The 24,095-nt window shown below is 42.4% G+C and overlaps 1 protein-coding gene across 6 annotated transcripts in view; it reads right to left on the reverse strand.

Annotated features, from left to right (window-relative positions):
- Positions 1 to 24,095, reverse strand: part of KANK1 (KN motif and ankyrin repeat domains 1) — a 127,954-nt gene that overhangs the window by 90,798 nt on the left and 13,061 nt on the right. For 3 of the 6 annotated variants that reach the window (XM_030968369.1, XM_030968371.1, XM_030968370.1), the window contains one exon: positions 4,501 to 4,633. The exons of 1 other annotated variant lie outside the window; for it this stretch is intronic. The gene's annotated coding sequence lies outside the window, so the exon portion shown is untranslated. Of the gene's footprint in view, positions 1 to 4,500; positions 4,634 to 14,009; positions 14,188 to 24,095 lie in introns of all 6 variants that reach the window. 2 more of the 6 variants (XM_030968372.1, XM_030968373.1) reach the window with 2 other exon arrangements.

Consider the following 24,095-nt stretch of genomic DNA (forward strand, 5'->3'; position numbering starts at 1 on the left):
TGCAAGAAAGCATCAAGGAACTTGGAGCACATGTGCTGGCCACGAGCAGTGTAGGATGCAGACACACGATCTGCACATCCCACAGTTTCACCTGGACTCTGCTCCGGCACTGACCAGTGTGCAGGGGGGCCTCCATGTGGGATCCTCAGCTTGTGTTCAGACACGGAGTCAGGTGCAACCAGCCACAACATGGATGGCAGCACCACCAGGAGGTGGGCTTGGGTCACACTTCCGCTGCCGTTTCTTTTACAGTCAGGCTGCGCACTGGCTTCCCCCTAGAAACTGGCAAGCACGAGGTGACATTGTGACAACCTTTTCATACCCAGAGCACCACTCCAGGTGGGACCTCCAGGTCTCTCTGGCAAGTGGCATGACAAGATGACTCAGAAAAATCCTTCTGGACAATGTGGGAAGGTGGAAGCTGTAACACAGCACGGCTGGGCAGCTTGATGGCTTTGTGGCATATTTAAGCACAACCACAAATAAGTGGAGGAAGGATGAAACAGCCAGAGCTTAAGCTACAACTGTTTTGCACTAGTCAAGTGGAAATACCTGGTCAAATAAAAAAAGTGACTGCATTTAATTGTGCAGGTGTTGAGAGAAGAAAATAAACTCTTTTCAGTGGTATTTGGATTTGAGCAAAGCTTAACTGCACTTACAATACACATTTTCTCAAAAATCAGATCTTCCTTGTACATGAAAGTATATCAGGGACCTCTGAAGCCAACCAATCAGTGTGCAAAACTCCAATTTAACTGGTCCAACAAGCACAGAAAACTCAGAAAGGCCAGATAAAAAGAATAAGATAACATAAACAGAAGATAACCAGAAGTGTAAAAAAGCTACAGTTTAAGGATCAGCTAAGCAAGGTGATTGTTGAGCATTTGTATTCAACCAGTCTGTATTTTCACCTGTCAGAAGTGCAAGACTTTGTTCATAAGGTTGGTTGCTCTTTCAAATTTTTTCCCTCTTAAATAGGCTGAGTTTCTACTGTGAAAAGTGAAAATGCTTTAAGTCTGATGATATTGCAGTAAATCCTTTCTTTTTACTAAAATCAAAGCTAAATTAAGGCTACAGGACACAGCTTTGAGAAACCCAAGGCAATCCCAATGAAGCAGCCATGGTTTTATAAATGGAAATTAATTTTAATAAGTCTGTTGCTCATCTCACATTGCCAAAATCTGTAATCCAATTAGAAGCGCAGTGCTTTAACCATTTGCACAGGGATCACATTCAGTGAAGTTCAGAAACAGACAAAATGCTTTTGGGCCCTCTCCATGGAATGTATCACACCAGCGAGATGCTGGCTTTGTAACATACAGGCAAAAAGCACTGAGGTGTTCACATTAGTATTTCCAGGTATCAGTATCTGTACAAATGCAAAATGCCTTGAGCACAATGAAATGTTGTGTTACATGCCATCACACCACACCCAGTTTTCTAATACTCTGCTTTGAGGAAATAAATTAAGCCCACTTTTCCCAAGACTTGCTAAATTACCAACCCTACCTTGTGTACTAACATTTTATTGGTAGCACATCTCTATGCTGGTGGCTACTGCCAGTAATGCCTGTGCTCCCCTGCCCTCTGTATGTGCCCAGAGCTACTGATGCAACAGGACAGCTCACCATGCCGCTCCATATAGGGACAAGCAAAGATACATGTAAATGTATGTGTGTATCTAACTTGGGGGGTACCTAAACTCAGAGCGCCTGAAATAGAGTATCTTCATCATCCTCCTCTCCATATCCACAGCCTTGTGACAAGTCCCTGAGCTCAGACTCCACTTCTCAGTGACTGTACCTGGTGCTCCTGTGCTTTCCAAGGCAGTCAGCAACCATCCCTATTGTCAGCTCCCTGAGAGCCCCTACAAGTCTGCTCTGGATTTTCCAACCTTTCTGCAATCTCTTCCTCTCTCTCTGCATATGTATCCCTACAGCACCCCCGCCTCAATTCCCACCCTGCACCTTGCAGGGCCACCCACTGCACCCCGCTGGACACGCAGGTTTTGACTGCACTACATTACTGGCACCTGCTGCAGTGCACTGGCAGGGCTGGGGGTCTGAAAAGGCAACCTGAGAGCCCCTCTGGGCATATACATACACATTTCCTTCATTCAGAAGCCCACGCTTGGCTGAGGGTGTCCACTTCTACAGCCAGGACACAGCTGCAGCACACAGCACACAGGAACTGCAACCAGCCTAGTCACAGCAACAGTGAAGTTTCCTTATTTTGACTGTTCTAAGATTTATCCTGCTGTATCGAAACACCTTTATGCCAGCAGCAAAGATAAAATCCACTAATGCTAACGCTTTTCCTGGTAAAAGAATAATCTCCAGAAGAGCAAGAGCCCAGGTACAACCAAGCGAAGAACAGCATCTTCGAAGGAGGAACAGACACTGCCCCACGAGCAAGAGCCCAGGGGCAATCCAAAATGTGCTGGTATGAGACCTGCAGAGGAAGTGCACACAGGCTTCGCAATCATGGCAGCTTGTCTACTGCAGAACCCTCTGCCCCCTTTCTGAAGTGCTTTTACACAGCAGAGCCAGAGAGAGTCAGTGGAGTCCGGGTGTTTCCAGCTACACACACACCTCCACATCTAAATGAGAAGTTCACGGAGTAATGAAAAACTGCAGGAGATCTGCTTTTCCACACTTACTTAGTTTCAAAATTTGAGGAAAACCAGCTGGTGTCCTCATGTCTTTGGAATCACAGATTTAGGAGACCTTTACCTGCCCCATAAGCTGGCAGCAATTCAAGTCTACACCTGTAAGCACCACATTTACTCCACAGTCAAAAGTGAAACAAGCTCTCCACACTCAAAAGCTAACCAAGCTGTCTCCACTGTTTGTTTATACTCTGATTAAAGCTGCAAAAGCAGCAGAAGAAAAGCATTAGCCATCCTAGGTAATCACTGTCAAGAGACTAAATCCTCTCTCTTCAAAAGAGAAGTTCAGTTTTAGGCGTGTCTTACCTCTCATCCAACTCTGCAGCATACTGCAGTGCATGCAATAAGGTGGGCAGGCAGTGACACTCTAAGTATAAATAAAAACAGAATTCAACTGCCACCTCAAACAGCAGCTGTCAAACCTGAGGCAATTCAGGAGTCAGTAGCAAAGAACCTTTACTTAGCCTTTACTTATCTGGGTTTCTTTTCTTAGAGATTTCATTCAGGCCACCCCTTTGGTGTTGCTCTTAACATGATCTTTGCACAGAAAGGAGAAAAAAAAAATCTATATAGCCCTGTCCTGCTGGTCACTATAAAAACTCTGCAGTGGTAAGAGGCTATGCTGCTCACTGGGCACAGCATAACCCTGGTACTGACTGCCTCTCTGTCAGTCTGCTCTGTGGCTGGTCTGCTGTGCTGCAGAGAAAATGCAGTAGCCCTACAGTGCAGCTGATAATGCAGCCATGAATCCCAAAAATGCACAGGAAACATGGGTAATTAATGACAGATCACAGCAGCAGCCCTATTCAAAGCAGAATGGTCACTTTTCTAGCTACAGTCATGTTTAGCTTCATTGCCTTATTTTTCCTGGTGGTGAATTGATCTCAGCATGGCATTCTATAGGGACTGAAGACCACTACCACTAAATAATTCTAATACATACATAGAAGAGCTAAGGCATGTGAATGGAAAGATATACGAGCACTTAAGAGTGCTGGCATAGCACTTGCATAGAATTAGTGATATAGGAAAAGAAAAGAAATTGTTTCTTCATGAATGTTTCTTGAAATTGCATGATTTTGTCTTACTGAAGCCAGTGAATTTGCTTATAATCAACAAATAATGATAGCTGGGTCCAATACAAGACCTCAGATTCATGTAGTTTTGTGCTGACTTTGACTAAGGTGGAGTTCATTTTCCTCACAATAGCTGATAAAAAGCTATGCTTTAGATTTGTGCTGGTAACAGGATTGAAAACACATGGACATTTTAGTTATTGCTGAGTTCATGCATAGTGACAAGGCCTTTTTTGGTCCTCACACCACATCACCAGCAAGGAGGCTAGGGGTGCACAAGGAACTGGGAGGGAACACAGCCAGGACAGATGACCCCCGCTGACCAAAGCGATATTCCAGACTACGTGGCATCGCACTCAGCATATGAAGAGGGAAGAAGGAAGAGGGAACATTTGTAGTGATCACGTTTGTCCTCCCAAATTATCTTTATGTGTGAAGGGGCCTGGCTTTCCTGGGATGGCTGAACACCGGCCTGCTCATGGGAAGTGGTGAATTAATTCCTTGTTTTGCTTTGCTTCTCTGCATGGATTTTGCTTTCCATATTAAACTGTCTTTATCTCAACACACAAGCTTTTCACTTTTACTCTTCTGATTCTCTCCCTCATCAGAGTGAGCAAGTGAGCGAGCAAGCGAGTGAGCAAGTGGCTGTATTGGACTAAACCACAATAAGTTGATTAGAGACCCAGAGGTGGGACTAGGACAGTCTGTGGAATCTGTCTTCTTCCCTCTGTCCTGGCAAAAGAAATAACATCTTACCTTGAAAGACTGTAACAGAAGTGCCAGTCTCTACTTTCCTTTAGGCCTTTTTAAACATCAGAAATAATGCAGCGGAGTCAGCTAGTTCAATGTGTCAGCATTTGACAGCACATTCGGGAACCTAAGAGTTATCCTACAAGAAGAGAAATTAAAAGCACCAATTAGTCCATATGTTGTGCAATATATCTTCTGTTTGGAACTGCTGATGCCTGGTAGAGCCATGCTGCTGAAGAATGAAGAAATTACCACAAAAATGAAAGGCTAAGTTATTTTTTGCTTCCTAGGTAAAATGCTCAAGCATATTTTGGCTACAGCACCATGGTGAGAAAGCATGCATCTTGCAATAGCTGTGTCACGCTGCCCTGCCTTCCCAATTTAAATCTTTGTTCAAACACCAGTCCATGTGCATGCAGAGAAACAAAGCTCCAGGCATGTCAGGATACACCAGCCACACCAGTTACAGAAACACAGCAGTAAATGTTTATAATCCGGATTTGTTTGAACTGGGAAATGCATCAGAAGCCCATGTGAGCTAAGTATTAGCACATTATAAGCAAGGATCTTGATGTATGTGGAAGACACATGAAGGTACTATATAAACTACAGGAAAAGGAGAAACATTTACAGATGGACTTGGTTCATTCCCCTGGATAGGCTTTTTGCAGAATTCTCACCTTGCAAGCACTCAACCCACACTGAGTGAAGCTGCAGCAGAGTTAATGCCTTGCACTGAGACGTCCTGCCTCAGGGCCACTCACAAGTACACTCCCACAGCTGCACCCTGAGGTGGTGCTGATGTGTAACAGTTGCACAAGGACGCCACTTTGACATCTGACAGCTACGGAGTGATGGGCCAGCAGAAAAACTTATCTATAGCATGGTTACTCTAGAGAGTTTTAAAGATTATTTTCAGATAAAAGACACTTTTTATCATCCAAGTTATTAAGTACTTCCCTAAAGCATTGGTACGAACATAAGAGACCTCTGTCCCAGTTTGTAAAGCCATAGAGATGGGGGCTTAATGGAGCGCAAACAAATCATATCAGGTAAAAATTAGAGTTTTTATTATAAATTAATTAAAAAAATCTAGCACTGAAAGCATGTTATAGGCCAATGTTCCTATACAGGCAAATATATTGTTATAATCCTACACTGTTTACAAACCCTTAAAAGAGCCTTGTAAGTGTTAATTATCTTCATAAACTTAAATAAAAACTAACATTTGAAGGGAAACTACAAGGGTCCATGTCTTTGGGAGGAGTGGAGGGGCAAAATAAGTTGGACACCTACATTTGTTAAAAAACCAGAAATCCTAAAGTCCCAAGCAACTTCTTCCCCCCTCCTCTTTCTAACACTTTCTCAATTAATTTACTTTTAATTTTAGCTATTTGTATAAAATATCAGTATAGTAGAAACAGACGATCCCCCAGCCAGGGAATAATGTGCATTGACTCCAGTGACTTCAGGAGGCTGAGCAAATACTTTATTAAGCTATACTATATTACACTGATACTATACTAAAGAATACTATACTAAAAAAGATACTAAAGAAAAATCCATGACTGTCTGGAGACAGTCAGGACACAGCTTTGACCCAACTGGCCAAGGAAACAAAACAACCTTCACCAGTGTCCAATAACCAAAGCACTTTTGGTAAACAATCTCCATAACACATTCCACATGTGCCAAACAACAGGAACAGCGAACAGAGGTAAGAATTATTTTCTCTTCTTCTCTGAGCTTTTCACTGCCTACCCCAGGAAAAATCCTGGGAGGGAGAATTTTGTCTCTCTCTGTGAATGTGAATACCACAGAGAATGTGAATACCATATATAAATACTTTATACAGCAAGTTACCCATCCATGATACCTTAAAAATGCCTTTCTTATCATGGGGGTATATTCTAAACTGATTACAAACATCTCCATTTACATAATAATAAAGACTGCAATTGCATACAGAAACTTGAGATTATAGGAAACAAATCATATTCTTGGAGCTCTATATTCACAGGTTATAGGAAGCATCACAATCATTGCTCTTCTCTATAGCCTCCTCCACTACACTTCTCTATAAAGCAGTAAAGCACTTTCCAGATGTTCAGTCCACAAAGTTAGAGTTATACACAGTCATACACTCTGGGCCACTGTTCAAGGACAAATAAACCTGACTTTCAAACCCCTGCTGCCATGTGTCCCTATACCATGGAGTCAAGATCATTCAGGTGTTTCTCATGAGTTATTTTTTCCAACAGATGTCACATTCTGCTCATTGTCCCACAGCTAGCATAAACTCCTTACCAGACTCTCTGTGTAATTTAGCTGAAGAGAGTTTATGCCCACACCTGTTCCAAATCAGCCTAAAAACACAGTACTGTTCAACTCCAAAGGCAAGAACCAGGACAGGGCTTGAGCCCCAAGATGAACTAGTAACAATGTTGGGGGAATTCTTCCTTTTTATCAAAGAGGGCTGATTGAAAGTTAGAAATCCTTTGGGAGCTAAGACTTATCAGGTACCTGTTTTCCACACCAGATGGAAAGAATGCTTCTGTTTCACTTTTTACCCCAAACAAATCACAGCATGCATGTGTACACAGTCATCTGACTCCTACACATCCAAGCATGACCAAAATGAAAAACAGTACACTGAAAAAATGGGTACATTTTTTCCCTTAAGGGAAGAACAAACCACACCTAACAGGTATTAATAAAAACACCAAACATCAGAAAACATTCCGTTACAATCGGTATTTAAAATAATATATGTAACAATAAGCAAAATTTTAATCTGTACAGAATAGATGTATGTATCTCACATAAAAAAGTAATTGTTCTTCTAAACTGCCTCACAAATGGCAATCTCATTTTATTTCCAGCCAGAAAATTTACTCAGTGATTTGCATAACTGAGTATTAAGCACAAGGCAAGAAAAGCAGAAATGAAAACAAACATGGTCAAACAGTTAAGTGGAGATATTGAATATACAACAGGAGTCCATTAAGTTGTAATTTTTACATAAAGTTTCAACCTTCATAAGATTTATGAATTTTAGATTTAAGCTAAACTTGCTATGCAACAGATATTCCTTAAGGTCCCTAAGACATGGTGTCAATTTTTAATAAAAGCTCCATGTCTCACAGCATACTTCACTAGCCTGACAAGTCACCAGATGGGTAACATACGTATTCCATCTTCTCTCCTTTTCCATCCTAGCACTGTTGAACACCTCCACCCACATGCTCCTCCAACACACACACACACACACACACACACACACACACACACTTCCCTCCAGCAGACAGCAGCCTGATTCACTTATCTAAAGAGGAATTTATGCTGGCCTGAGAAAACATCAGCCCCCTCAACTGCAAGGACATGCCTAGATTGCTTATTGAGATATGCCTCAGATGTTGCGTCCAACAATCACTGCTAAGTCAGCTAGAGATGTCCTGCGTAGCACCAGAGGGGCAGTTACATTCTTGGTGTGAAGGAGACATTTTTTAAAAATAAATGTGAATGTAACATTTTCAGTGGTGAAGGCACTATTTCCTGATGAACATGTTTTACACTTTGGGACAGGAAAGCCTTTAAGTAGTCAAAAGCACTATTCAGCCTTGGTACATTTCACTGACATAAGTTCTCATAATTACTAAAGGAAATAACTAAGGCTGTGTCTGGGTGGCACAAAGCACCAGGCTAATTACCGCTTCAGAGACACTAATTAATCTGGGCAGGGCACCACAGTACCATGACTGCTTTGCCTTGGGAATCTCACAATGTTGATGTATTGCCATTTGGACACCCGCCTCCCACCCCAAGCAGTCTCTTCCACATGAAAGAGTCTTACACCAAAGATGAGCCCTCCATAAGGGGTGTTTCCTCTCATAAGCTGTGTGTTCCATTGAAACCTACCACCTTCAGCACACAATACTGAGCTGTACACTGCACCAATTCTTGAAAAACAGTAAAAGAATCGACAAGCAATTACTGAGCACCCTCGGCTGCTAGGAGGAGGAATGTGAGAGGGTATACCTACAGACAGTATCCTGGGCTCCAGAAGAAAAGGTTCAGGTCAGCATCTTAGAGGAGCTATGTGTAATGATAATGGTGACTGTCCGACAATCAGCTGCAGCATCCACGCCACATTTTAACAGACACATTTAAAACAAACCATGGAGAAACCCTCTAGCACTAGTGTAAATGCTCTCCATTTGGTAAGCTCCAAGTAGCAGGTAATAGCGTGGTTGTTAGCAGGGTAGAAGTTAAATTGTTGCCAAAGTGACTTTGTTTTCAACTTCGTGGAGATAAAACAAGTCCTGGGCTAAAGCCAGAACACTTTATCTAATGTACCTGATGCCACCTCTTGGTACCGAGACAGGCTCCTCACGTACTTCAAATGGACTTTGATCTTCTTTTGAATTGTTAAAACACATTCAATAAGGAATAATGCACCCAGCAGTAGCTTAAAGCACCTGTCCCAATAGGAAATGGTTTTTGACCAACCAGAGAGCAATAGGGAAGGGGAACACCTGATACACAGTCCAACCTGCAGCAGAACACAGCCTCCTACCGGTCCACAATAAAGAAAGAAAGACACAGAAGAGTCATTCCCTGTGGCACACAAACAAACCATACTCAGAGAAGTACTGCCACGCCGAACAGACAATTTCAGATACTGAAGAGCCCCTATCCAGTCCCCTCTTTCTTCTCCCCAAAAATATTTATTTGAAAATTAGTAACTTCCAAGACAATCCTGTTCTAATGGCCTCTCTCAACAGACACAGACCTTCTGCAGAACAGAAGGTCCCATGAATTCAGGATTTACTTAATGGCTCACGTTGCAGGTAAATGGTATACACCAGCTCACCTAGAAGCTGGCAGGCAAGGCTGGCTTCTCACATGTCTGTCAGCTCTGTACAGAGGTCACAGCACAAGGAGACAGCTTCACCTTGGGTTTGTACCATAGTGTTCAGAAGCTGGTGACTGGTTTCAGCACATAGGCTGTTTCTTGTAGCAAAAGCACAGAGACAACTGTCTAACAGAGTGCATTGCCTTGAGACAGGGAGAAATCACACTGATTAAACAGTATCAAGAGTCCTTGAGCTTTTCATGCTCTCAGCAGAGAGGACAAATACTCAAATAAGCTTGCCAGATGCAGCACAGGTGAATAAAACACTGTAAAAAGCATAACAATTCACTTATGAGTAATTAAATTGCATTTGATAAATAGGTGTTAAAGTAGCAGTTTTCACACTTACAAATACTTCAGATCATGAAAAAACGGAAAGGTGCCACAAAAGACACATTTGCTACCCAACCCATTTAAAAAATATTCACAAATGTTGTCAAAACATATGGTGTACATTTGAGTTTAACACTGCCTAATAAAAGGCTCTCTTCTTCAAAATGTTTTTTTTACCCCCAGGTTGATTGTTCACCTATATTGCCACTTTTACTGTGTACCATTCACAGTCTCCAAATAACTAGTCAAGGTGGTGACAAAACCCAGCAAGCCATACAAACCTGCGCTGAATCTCAATAGCTTTAGCTGCCACGCCAGGTGAAGTTAACTCAGCATTCCGTGGACACTCAGAGGTGAGATACATGTCCCACTCCCTCCTTCAGAACCTTCCCTACAGAAACTGTGGAGCTCACACTGGGCTTTCTGAGAGGAGCCCTTTGCTTGGTAGGACAAACAATACCATGAGACAATCACCACTGCAATGGAAAGCTTCAGCTGGCAGACTGAGATCTGAGTCTTAAGCAGAAATGGGCAAAGAAGCAGAATGAACAGCAACCAAGGCTGCTGCCAGAGATGTAGCCTCAATGTCAGTGTTAGAATTCACCCAGGACCTTCTTTTTTCCCATCTGCAGGGAGACTGCTACTCTTGGACTTCACTTACATAGGGATTCACACCCAGTGACTGAGGAGATAAAGTCATTAACACATCCAAGTTTTGTTTGTGAGGATTTTTTTTTTCCACACATGCCCATGTGCCTCCAGACATAATTCTTTGTTCTCTGACTGCAAAACTAAGCTACCAAAATTAGTCCAGATTAAAAACATAGTGAATTTTCTACGGCTCCAAAGCAAGACGTGTTTAACAAGGCCAGTTTAGATGGGATACTTGACATTAGGCAAGGAATGGAGGGAGAAGAGGGTGTCACAACAGAAGCACTGAAGTTACCTAAAAAAGTGGTTCAAGAAAGAAGGAAAACTGGAAAGACACTCAGCTACCTATCTTCTCCTTTTAACTTTCCTTCATACACCAATCATATCCTGTACTGCATCTCTTATCCAGTAGTATCCTCTGCTTGTTTACATCACCATATCATAAATTACTGCTGATAAGCAACAACAGACATGATGAATCCGTGTTTGCTTCCTTAAGGCAAGCAGAGATTAGGAAAGGGTATGAAGGTATTTCTTTTGTCTTGCAATGAAGAGGAACTGCAAAGGCAGGGAATGAAACTGAAAGGGATCATAAAACACTATTTTGCTTGCCTTGTTCCTAGGTGAGACACATGGTGCTCCTGAGGAGAGTCACTTGCTTACTCCTCCAGTCCATCTCAGCTGGACAAGAAGAGGAAGGGAGGGAAAGGGGCCTGGAAACTTTTAAAAGGCAGAAGATATTTCACTAGATATCTTACCCTTTAAAATTCAGTTAAAGATATAGAATTGATAGACATTATCTCCAGGAGCAGCAGATCTGAAACACTAATAACCTTTATGACATTCAAAAATGTTTAGTTGCTAGATTTCAAGTGAGAAAAGCAAATACCTGTAAAAAGTCCTCTTTGTACTATTTCTCCATCCTCACAGAATATGAAAACATTCCCCAAAGGTCAGTCATCAGTACACATCTTCCTGGGTGCAACACAGCTATAGCTAACAATAGGCAGCTGGTCATGCTAGCTAGAAGCATGCCAAGAACCTGCATCTTAGGGAATTCCTGCCCCTCACATATCCATCTCCATATCTAGGCCTAAAGGCTGAAGCTCCCCTTAATTAGGGACAGGCAACATCCTGAGACTTCAAGTCAGAATGAACATCAACAACAAAGCTCACATCTTCCTCTGGCACCAAGTCAAACCTTGGACCAGGTCACTTCTTTGCAGCTTGGGCTTTCCATATGCATGTTACCTAGTTGCATTTCAGGATTTTCAAGTGGATCTTATGACCATCTTTCCAGTGATATTCTAAAGTTTATATTCCTAAAGGATGGGAATTTTGGAAGGGCTGTGGTGGACTACTGTTCAAAATCCAGCACTGTTTGGTAATGATCCTCAACACTCTCCACACACTCCTGGTAATAGCTCTGTGGAAGTTATGACTCTGAACCAAGATGAGAAAAAAAGGCTCCATCATATTTTCAGCCTAAAGCTCTGAAAACACAATGAATTTATGAATCCCAGGCTGCACAGTGCTATTGGGCGGCACACTCCTCACTGCAGCAGACTGCAATGAAAAGGGTCCTCAGAAGTCATGTATCTCTCAGGGTCATTGTCATGGCAATACTGTTTCCCTTGTACAGAAAGAAAAAACAGCAGATATGACAGCTGTCTCATCAGATGTTCTGAATCAATTGCTTGAAGAACAGCTAAAAATAAGATCATTCTGAATTTACCTCCTGAGAAGCAAACTAATCCAGAATAACTACTGTATGTTCCTATGCCTTCAAGAGCACTGTGTTCTAGACAAAAAGAGTAAACCAGACATTTTACATGAAAGATGGTAGACAAAAAAAGCACTTCCAAGTATTCAATAAGCAGGAAAATTAAATAACCAAGTATATGGCCTCCAAAGTAAAGGACAGATTATTCCCCATAGTTCTACCACCAGCTCTCAACAGCTTTCCCCAATTACACTTCAAACCCAGCCATGGTAAGACATTTGCCAGTGTCCCTAAGAAACAAAGCAGCTGGTCCTAACATAAGGAAGACAAAGGGAGGAGAAGTAGGACACAGGTAGCAGTGATCAGGATGTTCTTATCTTCTGAAACTTACCATGGCTTGTTCAGCAATGCATAATGCTATGCTTATTCGGCAATGGCATTATCAGGAACTCTACTAAAGGCAGCATACACAAATGGCAGTATTTTTGGAATCATCAAATGGTTTGGCTTGGAAGGGACATAAAAGATATCTAGTTCCAATCCCCCTGCCATGGACAGGGACACCTTTCACTGAACCAGCTTGCTCCAAGATCTAATCAGCCTGGCCCTGAAGATTTCCAGGGATGGGACATCTACAACTTTTCTGGGCAATCTGTTCCAGTGTCTTACCCCTCCACAGTAAAGAGTTTTTTCCTAATATCTAATGCAAACCTACCTTCTTTCAGTTTTAATCCATTACCCCCATCCTGTTGCTACATGCTCTTGTAAAAAAAACCTCCTCCATCTTTCTTGCAGGCTCCCTTAGATACTGAAAGGCAGCAAATACATCACCCCAAAGCCTTCTCTTTTCCAGGCTGAACAATCCCAATTCTTTCAGCTTCTCCTCATAGGACAGGTGCTCCATCCCTCTAAGCACCTTAGTGTCCCTCCTCTGGACTCACTCCAACAGTTCCATGTAAGTCCTGTGCTGGGAGCCCAGAGCTGATGCAGCCCTGCAGGTGGGGTCTCAGCAGAGCAGAGGGGCAGAATCCCCTCCCTGGCCCTGCTGCCCACACTGCTCTGGATGCAGCCCAGGACACGTCTGGCTTTCTGGGCTGTGAGTGCCCATAGCTGGGTCGGGTCCAGCCTAATATTCCTGTCCTTTCCACCAAAAAAATAAGTAGTGAGTCTCTCCTTATAATATTAATACACACACTCTCTCTCTCTACATACAGAACACCACTGCCCCTCTCCAAAACCTTTAACACTAGATTTTCATGCTCCAGCTCACAGACATTAAGGTTGTAGTCTAACAAAAATCTTTCAAAGTAGATTGTGGAAAACACCTGTATGCACAGTGTGATTGTCGCTGTATGTTTCTCTTGAACTGCTAAAAATGTCACCTACATGCAAAAGTTCCATCTACCCACACAGTGCATGAAAAATGAAGGTCCCTAAGCAATGCAAACCTCAACCAATTCTGTCTGAAAAGCTGTAGGCTCCCATTTGCAAGGGCAGCCAGCAAAAGGCGGGGAGGTAGAGCACAGAATGGAAACGCAGATGAAAAAGTCAGCACAAGCTTTGCAATGCTGTTTTAACATCTCAGCGTACCTGCAGGTATTCCGGGTCACCATGAATGAAAAATCACCAGCAATTTAATTGTCATCCCACCACCGCTTCTGCCGGGCAGAATTTGACTTGTGTGGGACTGTCTGTGTTGCTGCAGCAGTTTGCAAACAATTAATGCACCACAAAGAGACACCGACCAGGCACAAACACACACACACACACACTTGAATACTCCTTCAACATTAAGTACCGCTGTTCAAAAACAAATCACCACTTCAAGCCACAAGTACTCTCTCATTTAGATATACTTTAAATAGTCAATTAGACTGTAAATCCAAAACCTACCCAGTGACACAAATCTGATCTGATTTCACCATTTCCTGAAAGAGCAAAAAAAAATCTGTAGTAAAAACTTACAGGGCTGTTAGTCCACGGTTTCTCTCTGGCACACGGTACATTATTTAACTGCAATGCCTGAAACAGTAACTTGACCTCTCTGGGAAGGTGGGCGGTATTATTCAAGCTGAAACATTAGAAACATGCATAATTACTCTGGGTATTTGCCACACATTCTTTCATCCGTAAACCAATATGAATGGAAAAGTCACACTGACACTCCAGGCTTAGATCATATCCCAACCATCAATTATGAAAATTTTTCATGACGTCTCAGGGGAACAAAATTTCTTAGGGCCAGAGAAATTTTCTCTGGACTTAACTGTGCTTATGTTACCAAGATAAAACATCAGTGCTGCCAAATCCAAACCAAGACTTCAGCAGGCTAAACCATGAATTTTGAGCTTTCTACCCCACCACTGATAATACTGTAATTTTGTTTTCCTTCAACCCCACAAACCCATTGCATCCATTCATGTGGCACTTCTAAGGATGCCTACTGTAGCACCAACCACATCCCACCATTCATCATCCATCCGTCCCTGCAGGGTGATGCTTCACACATCTGTGTATTGCCTGCCTGCTCCTCAGCAAACCCAAGGACCTTCGGCAGAACCAATCCACAGGGCTGGGTGGGATAAAAACCCACTGGAAGGTAAACAGGCAGATGAAGCATGAAGAAAAGAGACCATGCTTGTTCCTGACTCCAGAGGCATCCACTTCTTGCATCATGGCTGCCTATGCTGATGCCAGTTCCCTGTTCACACCAAGCATACCAAGTGTCCCCTCTATATAGCCGTGTCTTCCCTTCAAGGATAAAGCAGCAATCACCTTTCAAGTTCTGGGTGGCAGAGACACTGCCAAGAAAAATGAAATAATACAAACTAATATCCACAGCTGGAGCTGTCAAATGTACAATATTTTCAGTACTTTAAGGGTTTTCAGTACTTTTTAAGGCTAGCAACACAAAATGCAATTTTTTTTGAAGAGGGAGAAAATGCTGTTCACAAGACAGAAGAACTGCACACACATGTCAAATAGCAGTCTTCTCTAGCTAAGTTCTCATACTCAAAATCAAGATCTAGCTGCACTCCTGACCAAGTGAGATGCAGCAGTATCTGTAACTATTCTGAACCCAATTGCCCCAGAACTTACTTTAATACCAACATCTACATGTTGCTGTTCTGGGCAACTGACCTAACTCCTTGCCTACAATGGAACTGACCAGTGTTCCTGGTGCTTAGCACAAATACATGCGGAATACAAGGTGTTCATTTCAGCTAATTCCCCAGGCATTAGGGACAATGCATGCATCTGGAACACTGTTCCAGCAATTATACATGAATAATTCTGGAAGCATTCTTCTGTTTTGTTTTTCAAATAGTCCAGCTTCATGCATCTTGTTCATCATCCCTGCTCTTGTTCATCATTTTATACTGCCAAAACTTTGGAAATCATAGCAATGCACACAGTGAAGTGCCCCTTGATATTTTAAGTCAGATTTTGTAGTATCAACAATGAGTGTTGCCTTTATGCAGAATAAGCATGTATATCAGGGAATACAAGCTGCCACAGCAACCTCAGAGAAAGTAAAATTTCAGGACAGTATTTTCCACATGTATTTGAAATCTCAAGATAATGAAAACTGGTCAATGTTAAGTTGTTTTCACCATATAACCAGAACTTGCTGGAGATTTTTTGGGTAAGTTTTAAATATGCTTTTGTAAACAATGGTTTATGCAGAGTGTAACACCCATGTACTTTCTTACACACCAATGAAAAATGTGGACAGCTTTATTTTGAAGATTCTCTCCCTCTTCCACATAAACTAAAAAATAATTAAAAGATGACAAAGTGACCATCTTAAGCATTACCTAAAATATCTATTCAAAAGGTCTGAGGTATGCAATGAAAATGCTTTGAGTCAAACAAAAGTGGCTTGTGGTAAATAGAGGAAACAGAACAAGGATCTGAGTTTGCATCAAATGTTGGTTGCAATCATTTAATTGCCACTGTTTAAGAGAAGGAATTTCTCCAGTCTGTTTCAGTATTTGCTATTCCAGTAAACACAAATAAAGGGAAAAGTCAACATTACGGTTTTCCAGTTTCAAAGTCATTTGATAACAACCTTCCCCAAGTCATTCTCCTGGGAAAGAACTACTAGAGAACACAGCTAATTAAAGCTTGTCAGTAAGCTCTCTCTCCTGCTTTGTTCAGAAAACCTGGACCAATAGCTTATCCATGGATAGACCTGGGGGCCTTTCACAAATATTTTGTATTCCACAGCAAGCTTAGGCACATTGCATAAACATCTGGAGTACACACTAGAAACATTAACATCTTCCTGCTCTGCCCTGCAGCAAGTGCCTTCATGACACTTTCATGAGCAGTGACAGAAAAAAACCAGTATTATTGTGGGCTTCCATCCAAAAAAATGTTGCCATGTATAGTCTGTCTGTAGGCACATGAGGATTTGGGGTAAAAGGAAGGAGGGGTAATTCAGGTGCATAAACAAGTGTTCCAGTCTTCCTTCTCAATACCTAAGTTCTGAGAGAAAGAGGGGAAGAGCCTTTTATCATTATAAAAAGAGAGACTATTTCCAGAATGATTGGAGATTAAGCTGCTTTGAGGGGAAACATCAATGAAAACAGATATGTTCATATTTTCCCTGGAGGTGCAGTCCAGTTTGGAAGTGCTCTTAGCATACATAAGCTAAGACAAAGACAAATCATCCTGAGGTACTCTGGCACCATCCCAGACCACAAGCACAGAGAAAACCACAGACATTGCATGAAACAGGGGCACCTACAAAATGTCCCTGCTTTGTTGACCATGGCAGGGCCAATGACCAATAAACCAATTGCTCACAATAGAGCAGATGCTTTGATACCACATTTCACAGTGCAGCTGGATTGAAGCAAAGAATCTACTTGCTCTTGGAGCCAAGCTATATATAAGGAGGGAAAGGCACACAGCTCTCTTTAGCAAGCTTTCCCGAAAGCCCTAGAACAGCAACATCTGTGCCTTCAGTTTTGCTGCAGTTCTGCAGGCATCTCTGCAGTCTACCAAGCCTAACCACTGGACAATTTTTTGTGTATTTATTCTTACAATTTGTAGAGCTGTACCTTACGGTACATTACAGCATCTGCGTAATAGTTGCAGTTTAGCTACCTCAAAATATTATCAGGGAAACAAAGTCTCACTCTTCCTGCTACTTCACAGTAGAGCACTGAAGGCTTCTGGCGAGAAAGACAAAAGCAATAGCAAACAACCAGTGTGATAAACTACCATTCACATTTTACTCCAAGGAGTAGTAATTAGTCATTTAAAAATACAGAAAATCTATGCATGTGTTAAACATGAAAGAAGCTGTTCTGAGCGCTAGATGCTCTGAGATCACATTTCAAAGCAGTGCAGCATCATTCTGTTAATCTTTTGGGAAAACCAGCATGGATATTCTGCTGTAATGTAATCAAGGCAGGAATTCCAGCTCCTCCATTGTGACCTTCACAGAAACACCAGGGGTCAAGAGTAGCAGCCTCTACCCAGCTACAGTGCTAATACAGCCATACTATAAACAAAAAACCTCCTGCAACAACAGTACCAACAAGTTTCAGGGCGGTAAAGGGGGGGGCATGTAAATACACTCAAAGACACGCTGCCACAAAACAGCTTCTTACCACAAGTGTAAGGGAAAAGTTGTTTTTCTAAAGGTAGTTGCAGGAATTTAATTTTTACTGTGTAGGTGGAAAAAGGCTGACATATTTACTTTCATGTTTTATTCTCAACAAATATCTGCACCTATCAAAACAGTAATTAAAGACTTGCTTTCTTAGAGCAATGTTTAGTGAACAAAACGAAGCCAAGGGAAAGGCGACTTCTGGCTCTAACAGTGAAGTCCTACACAGAGAGAGTGAGGGTTTGGAGAAAGTGTTGGGTTTTTTAGCCCTGGTGAAACCTCATGGGCACAGGCAAAGCTGCAGCCTGCAGTGACAATGCTGATTCTCACCCTTCATACTGCAGCAGTCGTGTCCCTTGTCCCCAACACCTCCCAGCAGCGACCAACAGGACTGCACCAGCCGAAGGACAGCAAGGACAGGCAGAGTGTGTAAGGTGGGAATGGCAACACCCAGCTCCGCAAAGGCCCTGTCTGGTGGAAACTTTAACTGAACTCTACCCAGAATGTTTGGCATAAACTGTCTGGAGTGGGCCGACGTGAAATCAAGAAAAGAGATAATCAGGTAGGTTTTTTTCTTATTCTTACTCTGCAATCTGAGAACAGTGAAAGAGGACACCACCTAGCAAGAAGGTTGCTAATTAATTCCTCCTCACCCAGGCATTGCAAAGCTTCTAGCTGCAGAGTGTGTGCTTATCTACAAACGAGCACTTGATAGCATTTTAAGAACTGGCTTCATTTGTTTTGAAAAATTACATTAAAAAGACACAATCATCTCAAGATTTTCTCTATCAGCAGCAAGAAAGAGTGAAAGTAAAGTGCTATTGCTGTTGCCTGACTGATTTTCAGGGCACCAACTTACCTTGCACAGTGAGTTTGGTAGGAGGTCAGCATGCCAAAGGCATAGATGCTTTCAAATGTATAATGAGAGGAGATCTCATATCTCTTAGCTGAACAAGTTTCCCTGAAATAAACTATTTCTGAACAAGCTGTAACAGGGTAGAAACACCTTGCTGTAAGGGCAGGACCAGAATGCCGTTGCAAGTGACATGCCAGTTTAAGACATGGGTAGCTAACACACTTTTAAACCAAGGAAGCCAGACTCTGTTAAGTGTCAGTTATCTTGGATCAAAGGCTAAAAAAAGCTGCTTGGATATAGCACTAAAACAAGACATGAGCCACACAGAAGAAACAATGCAAAAACACTCCACAAAAAGAGTTCAGCACACTTTTCACACTATGGATCACAAGCATTCTGCAAAGACTGCTCTGTTAGTACCAGCACAACACAAATAACAGAAGTACCAATAGCAAAAGTCAAAACTCTGGGCTGTCATTAGGCAGATACATCCAGAAGTCAAGTATTCTCTAAAACATCTGCACTCAGCTGCAGCATTTTAGAGTAGCAAAGGGACACCACAACCATTAAAAATGTAAGTAAAACATCCACCTACCTGAACATAGGTTTCATTCATCCAACATACGTTTCTCCCTTTCATTCTGTTTATGACTGAGATGTCCCTCATTTTAGCTAGGACAAAAATCATGGAGTTTCTTAAATTATTTTTTTTTTATTTTTTTAATGAGGAAGGACAAGCTATAAATTTGTGCCACACCAAAAGCACCTCTCTAATCTCATTGCACCTTTCCAGTTACATCAGTAGCTCCCAGCACTACTTCTCTTCATCTTTGCTTTACCCAGAGTGAAGCAGGAACACCCAGACCACGTCTTCACAACTGCATGAGTACAACTGGGCAACAGGCCAATTGGACAAACATAGGCAATGGAAACAATCTTTTTATTTTGTGTTATCACCCTCTAGATACACAGAGCTCAATCCACTGGAGATGTGCAGCCTAGCCAGCTGTGCTTTCTCACACAAATTTTTTATCCCTCTGTCCTCACCCGTTGCTTTATACCCACCCACACAACAATTTCAGCCACCTATTTTTCCCTAGAAAAAAAAAAAAAAGATTATAGTTTCTGGTCTTACAGCACACAAATTTCATTGAAATTTGAGAAGCAAGAATGCTCTACTTCGTTTGAACCTGAAGACACCTGCAGCTCAGTCTCAGGTGAGCAATTCAGAGCCAACAATAAGAAAATGAAAATGTCAAGGACCAGATACTTCCTTGAAACAAAACAGACTTTGTTCTGGGCAAACAACAGGAATACTATTTGTTCTGCTTTCTTTCCTTTTAAGGGAGAGACCTTCTTTAGAAGATACATCATTCTAGGTAAATGAGTCCCTCTCTTCAAGCTCTTTTCTGACAAACTGACTGGCTTGAAGCCCTTCTTTGGACAAGAAATCAGGAAGAGGTCATTTAAAAGACCCTGAAGATGCAGCAGCCTGGATCAAGAACACTGATGTCGAGAACATAGGCTGGGTGAGCAGCTGCCCTCTGGATGATTACCAGGCAATTTCACACCAAGGCTATTCCATCTGAAGAACATTACAGAGAATAAAAAGCATAGGGACACATTTCCTATTACATCCTGTTACTTCTTCTCAAAAGCAATAAAATGCCCTGGTTTTGTGTAAGAATGAAGGCGAGTCCTTCAGTACTTGGAATAAACACACTTGTGCACATTCCTTCCTTTCATGCTGTGTACATCTCTACTTGGCATTGCAAGCTGCTGCAAGATGACTCAGCTTGTTACTGATTAACATCTCACTTTATGTCTTTTCTGTGTGCCTCGATCCAACTCTTACATCCATCAGGCATCCTGACACCATGCATTTCTTTCCATTTCGCCCTCAGGTGTACCAGACAGACACACACTCAATAGCCCAGAGTTCACCATGTACCACCAATTTTCTTCTCCCTTCTCCAGAGCACAAACCCACCTGCTTCAAGCTACACAGTGCTGCAGCACAAGCCATTCACATCCCCAAAGGCACTGCAGGCAGCAGAACAGGGTTTGCCACACCAGATTTCCGTGCCTTCCTTTCCCTCCATATGGAATCAAGAAGAGGTGTCAGGTGCCTGAGAGATACTGGCAGCTGAGCCACCATGCAATGCATCATCCATTTGTTTCTGGAGAGCAGGGCCTGGCCTTCCTGCCCACAGAGGGTATGTGTTCCCCACATTCAGGGTGGGGAATTACTTTGGGGTGACTGAGAAATGTGGTACTTCAAATCAGAGAGCAGGAAAAGAATGTGTAACTTGCTTTTTGGGTATGTTCCACCCAAATACAATTTTCATAGGAAAAAATCCAATTGGTTCTCAAATATTGAAGAGAACGTATCCATCCTTCATAATGGGACTGTTATCTTAAATAGTCATCTAGAGCTGTGTGCTCTCATGGACAAAAGGAATCACCACCCCTCACCCTCAAGAAACTTTCTTGTAAAAGCTTCTGAAGAGTGATGTTACCCAGCCACTACCTCACTGCCTTGCACCTTGACCTTCCCCCTCCCACCTTCTCCTCAGGCATCAACACAACTTTCCTCAGCTTTATTTCCTCACAGAACACATTCCCTAGCGGAAGACCACCTCCATCTGTGCCTGCAGCTCATGCTTCTCCCACCAGCACTGGCACCTGCACAGACACGTACACACCTGTCCCAACAACAGCACCCTACCTGTGTTCTAGGGAACAAAGGAATCTCAGGCACAGGATCTCACCCCTTCTCTCACTCTACTCTCACAGCATGGCATTGCCAATAAAGTATTTGCTAACACACAGACAGACAAGCTGCAAACACTGTCAAGCTCTCCCGGGGTTCTTACTTCACTGCATTTTTGCATGGCACAATGAGCACCCGTAAACCCTGCAATTCCCAGAAGCCCTTAGAGCAGTACACAGGAGGAGTCACATTTCCATAGTGTCACAAAGCCTCCAAAGGCCAACACAGTGCCAAGTGACATGCAACTCGCTTTCAGAAACAAAGGCAGAAGAGGAGGCAAAGGGAGGAGTCACTGTCAACACTGGAAGTTTGTTCCCTGCTTTCAGAATTGTATCAGGAGATGAGCTAAGAGACCTTCCGCCACCTGCATGCAACTTACTGGCCCACCCGATCTATTTCCAAATGTGATCTCTAACAGTCCGTGCAGGCTGCTCTGTAAAATTAGCAGTACCAACCCCAGTTTTATAACCCTAGGGTTATAGCCAAAAATCACTTCTGTGCAAGGATCACTTCGTCCCAATAAATATCAGACAATATTTACATATGCATCAAAGCTACAGTTTGACAAAAAAAAGTTAATTCATCCAAGAGTGCTTTGATCCTCTGACAAATCATTTCCTGATTAAAGCTGAAACAACAAAAAGGACTTTGGACACTAACCAGCTGTCACACTTGTGTTGTGAGCTGGCACTAAATCCCACAAAGCCTGGGAGGAAAGATTTAGGTGGTGGGAGGGGAACAAACGGCCTATTTGCATTCACAGCATGCGAGAAGTTCCTTCTGGAAAAGCAATTCCTTCTCTTGCTACCTATCTGAAGCAAGCTAACAGAACAGGGAGCCATTAACACTCATCAAAAGGAAAGCAAGCAACTGCAGGACACTCTGGCAGCACTGAAGTATTGCAAAACTTGTTGGATGTACAAGAGCTGGGGGCGTTGTGGGTTAAAAAGAGTTTGTTTTGGCTTTTTTTGCTTTGCTCTCCAAAGGATGTTTAGAAAACAGAAAAAAATTTCAAATGCAATGACCCATTCGACTGAGCTGAGTGAGACAAAAACAAAAAATGAGCTTAACAAAGATCTGAGACAGCAGCTAGGAAAAGTGAAGGCAGAGTTGAGGTTTAGTAGTATCTCCTTTTTTCCTACTAAAATGAAACATTCACTGTACTGTTGTACTCCTAAGCATAAAAAAAGTCCTGATGCTAGCAGACTTCTTTCAACATTCTTCATCAGATAGTCTCTCAGTTATTAATATTTTCCCATGCTTCTACTGGCAAATAGAACATTTGGCAATTAAAAAGAAATGCAGCTTGGGGGGTTGCAGATTAGAAGCATATTTTGCTACATAGTTCTAGTATGATGAACTCCTAATTAAAAAAAAAAACAACAACAAAACCCAAACATTATTAATCCAAGGTGTTGAAAGAAACAGTCCACAAAACTAAATAATTTCATCCAAACTTCAGCCTCGTTTTGTACAGTCTCATTAAATCAATAGGCCATAATATACAAAATAAAAGAGACTGACTAACTTTTGAGATGCTCTTAGTATGTTGGTGTTTATTAACTTACTTTTACTAGTGATGTTATACAACTGAACCCCTGAAATCTCTCATTGTGACAGACTTGTTACTTTTCTATTCTTTCTCATTACAACAAGTTTTCTCAGCAGGCAGCTCTCAGATGCGCTGCTCGACCTGCCACCTGCCTACTTCCAAGGAGATCAGTATCTTCAAACTTCGAAGCACAAACGGACCAACTTGATAAAACTCATGCCTGGCACTTTGAACTGCCTAACACCAGATCCAGAGCTGACATTACTGCAAGCCTTTCATAGGGCTCTGTTGTGATGCAAATAAAGTACAATCCCCAGACACAAAAAAGTCATTAAACCGGAATTAGGAGTTATAAGTAACTGGCAAGCTGAAGGAAAAATCTGGGTTAAAAGGAACACCAAAGAAAGACCTACAAAGAAAGTGGGAAACGGCTGTTGACAATTACCCTTCAGCAAACACAAGGAAACAGGTATGGGGACCGCAGTGCTCTGCAGCAGCAGCTTCCACGGCAGGCTCAGCCGGCTCGGCTTCCACAGCGTGAGCCGGGCACTCACATCACCCTTCTCCCCCGAAGGGGACAGAGTGTGCCATTCAGCCCTGCCGTGGGCTGAGCGCACTGACAGCATTTTAACTGAGCAGCCTCCGGCTCAACTCGCCGGCAGACGCCAGCTCTGTGAGTGACCTGGAGCCAAGGCCAGCCAGGCTCCCAGCAGCTCCCCAGCTGCTGACCAAACAGGGAATTGAGCAAACTGGGCAACAGCAAACACTCACATGCTATTAGGTCAGGAGTTAAAATATCTCAATGACCTGCAACTTCCATCATGAACAAGGGCTGATAAATGCCAGAGCCTTAGGGAATACAAACTCATCTACAAAAAAACCCATCCAGGCTTTGATGCAATTTCTGTCACTTCCAATAGACAGCAAGACAAAAGTAAGGAGGGTTTTCCTTCGTTCTGAAGAAAAAGGAAAAAAAAAGTATAAGTCATGATGTAAAATGAAGTTTTCAAGAAGGGATCAAGGAAATGGATGGATCTAATGGAGACTTCCTAGAGATCAGAGAGAAGATCAGCATATCAGTATAGCAAGACAAATACTGCCCCTTTTTTCATGGTAAGAAGCCATGAAGCTGGGAAACTCTTTGCCTGTAACTCCATCTTCAACACCAGCACTAA

This window comes from Camarhynchus parvulus, chromosome Z (assembly GCF_901933205.1).
Source record: "Camarhynchus parvulus chromosome Z, STF_HiC, whole genome shotgun sequence".
In the NCBI taxonomy this organism is placed as follows: Eukaryota; Metazoa; Chordata; class Aves; order Passeriformes; family Thraupidae; genus Camarhynchus; species Camarhynchus parvulus.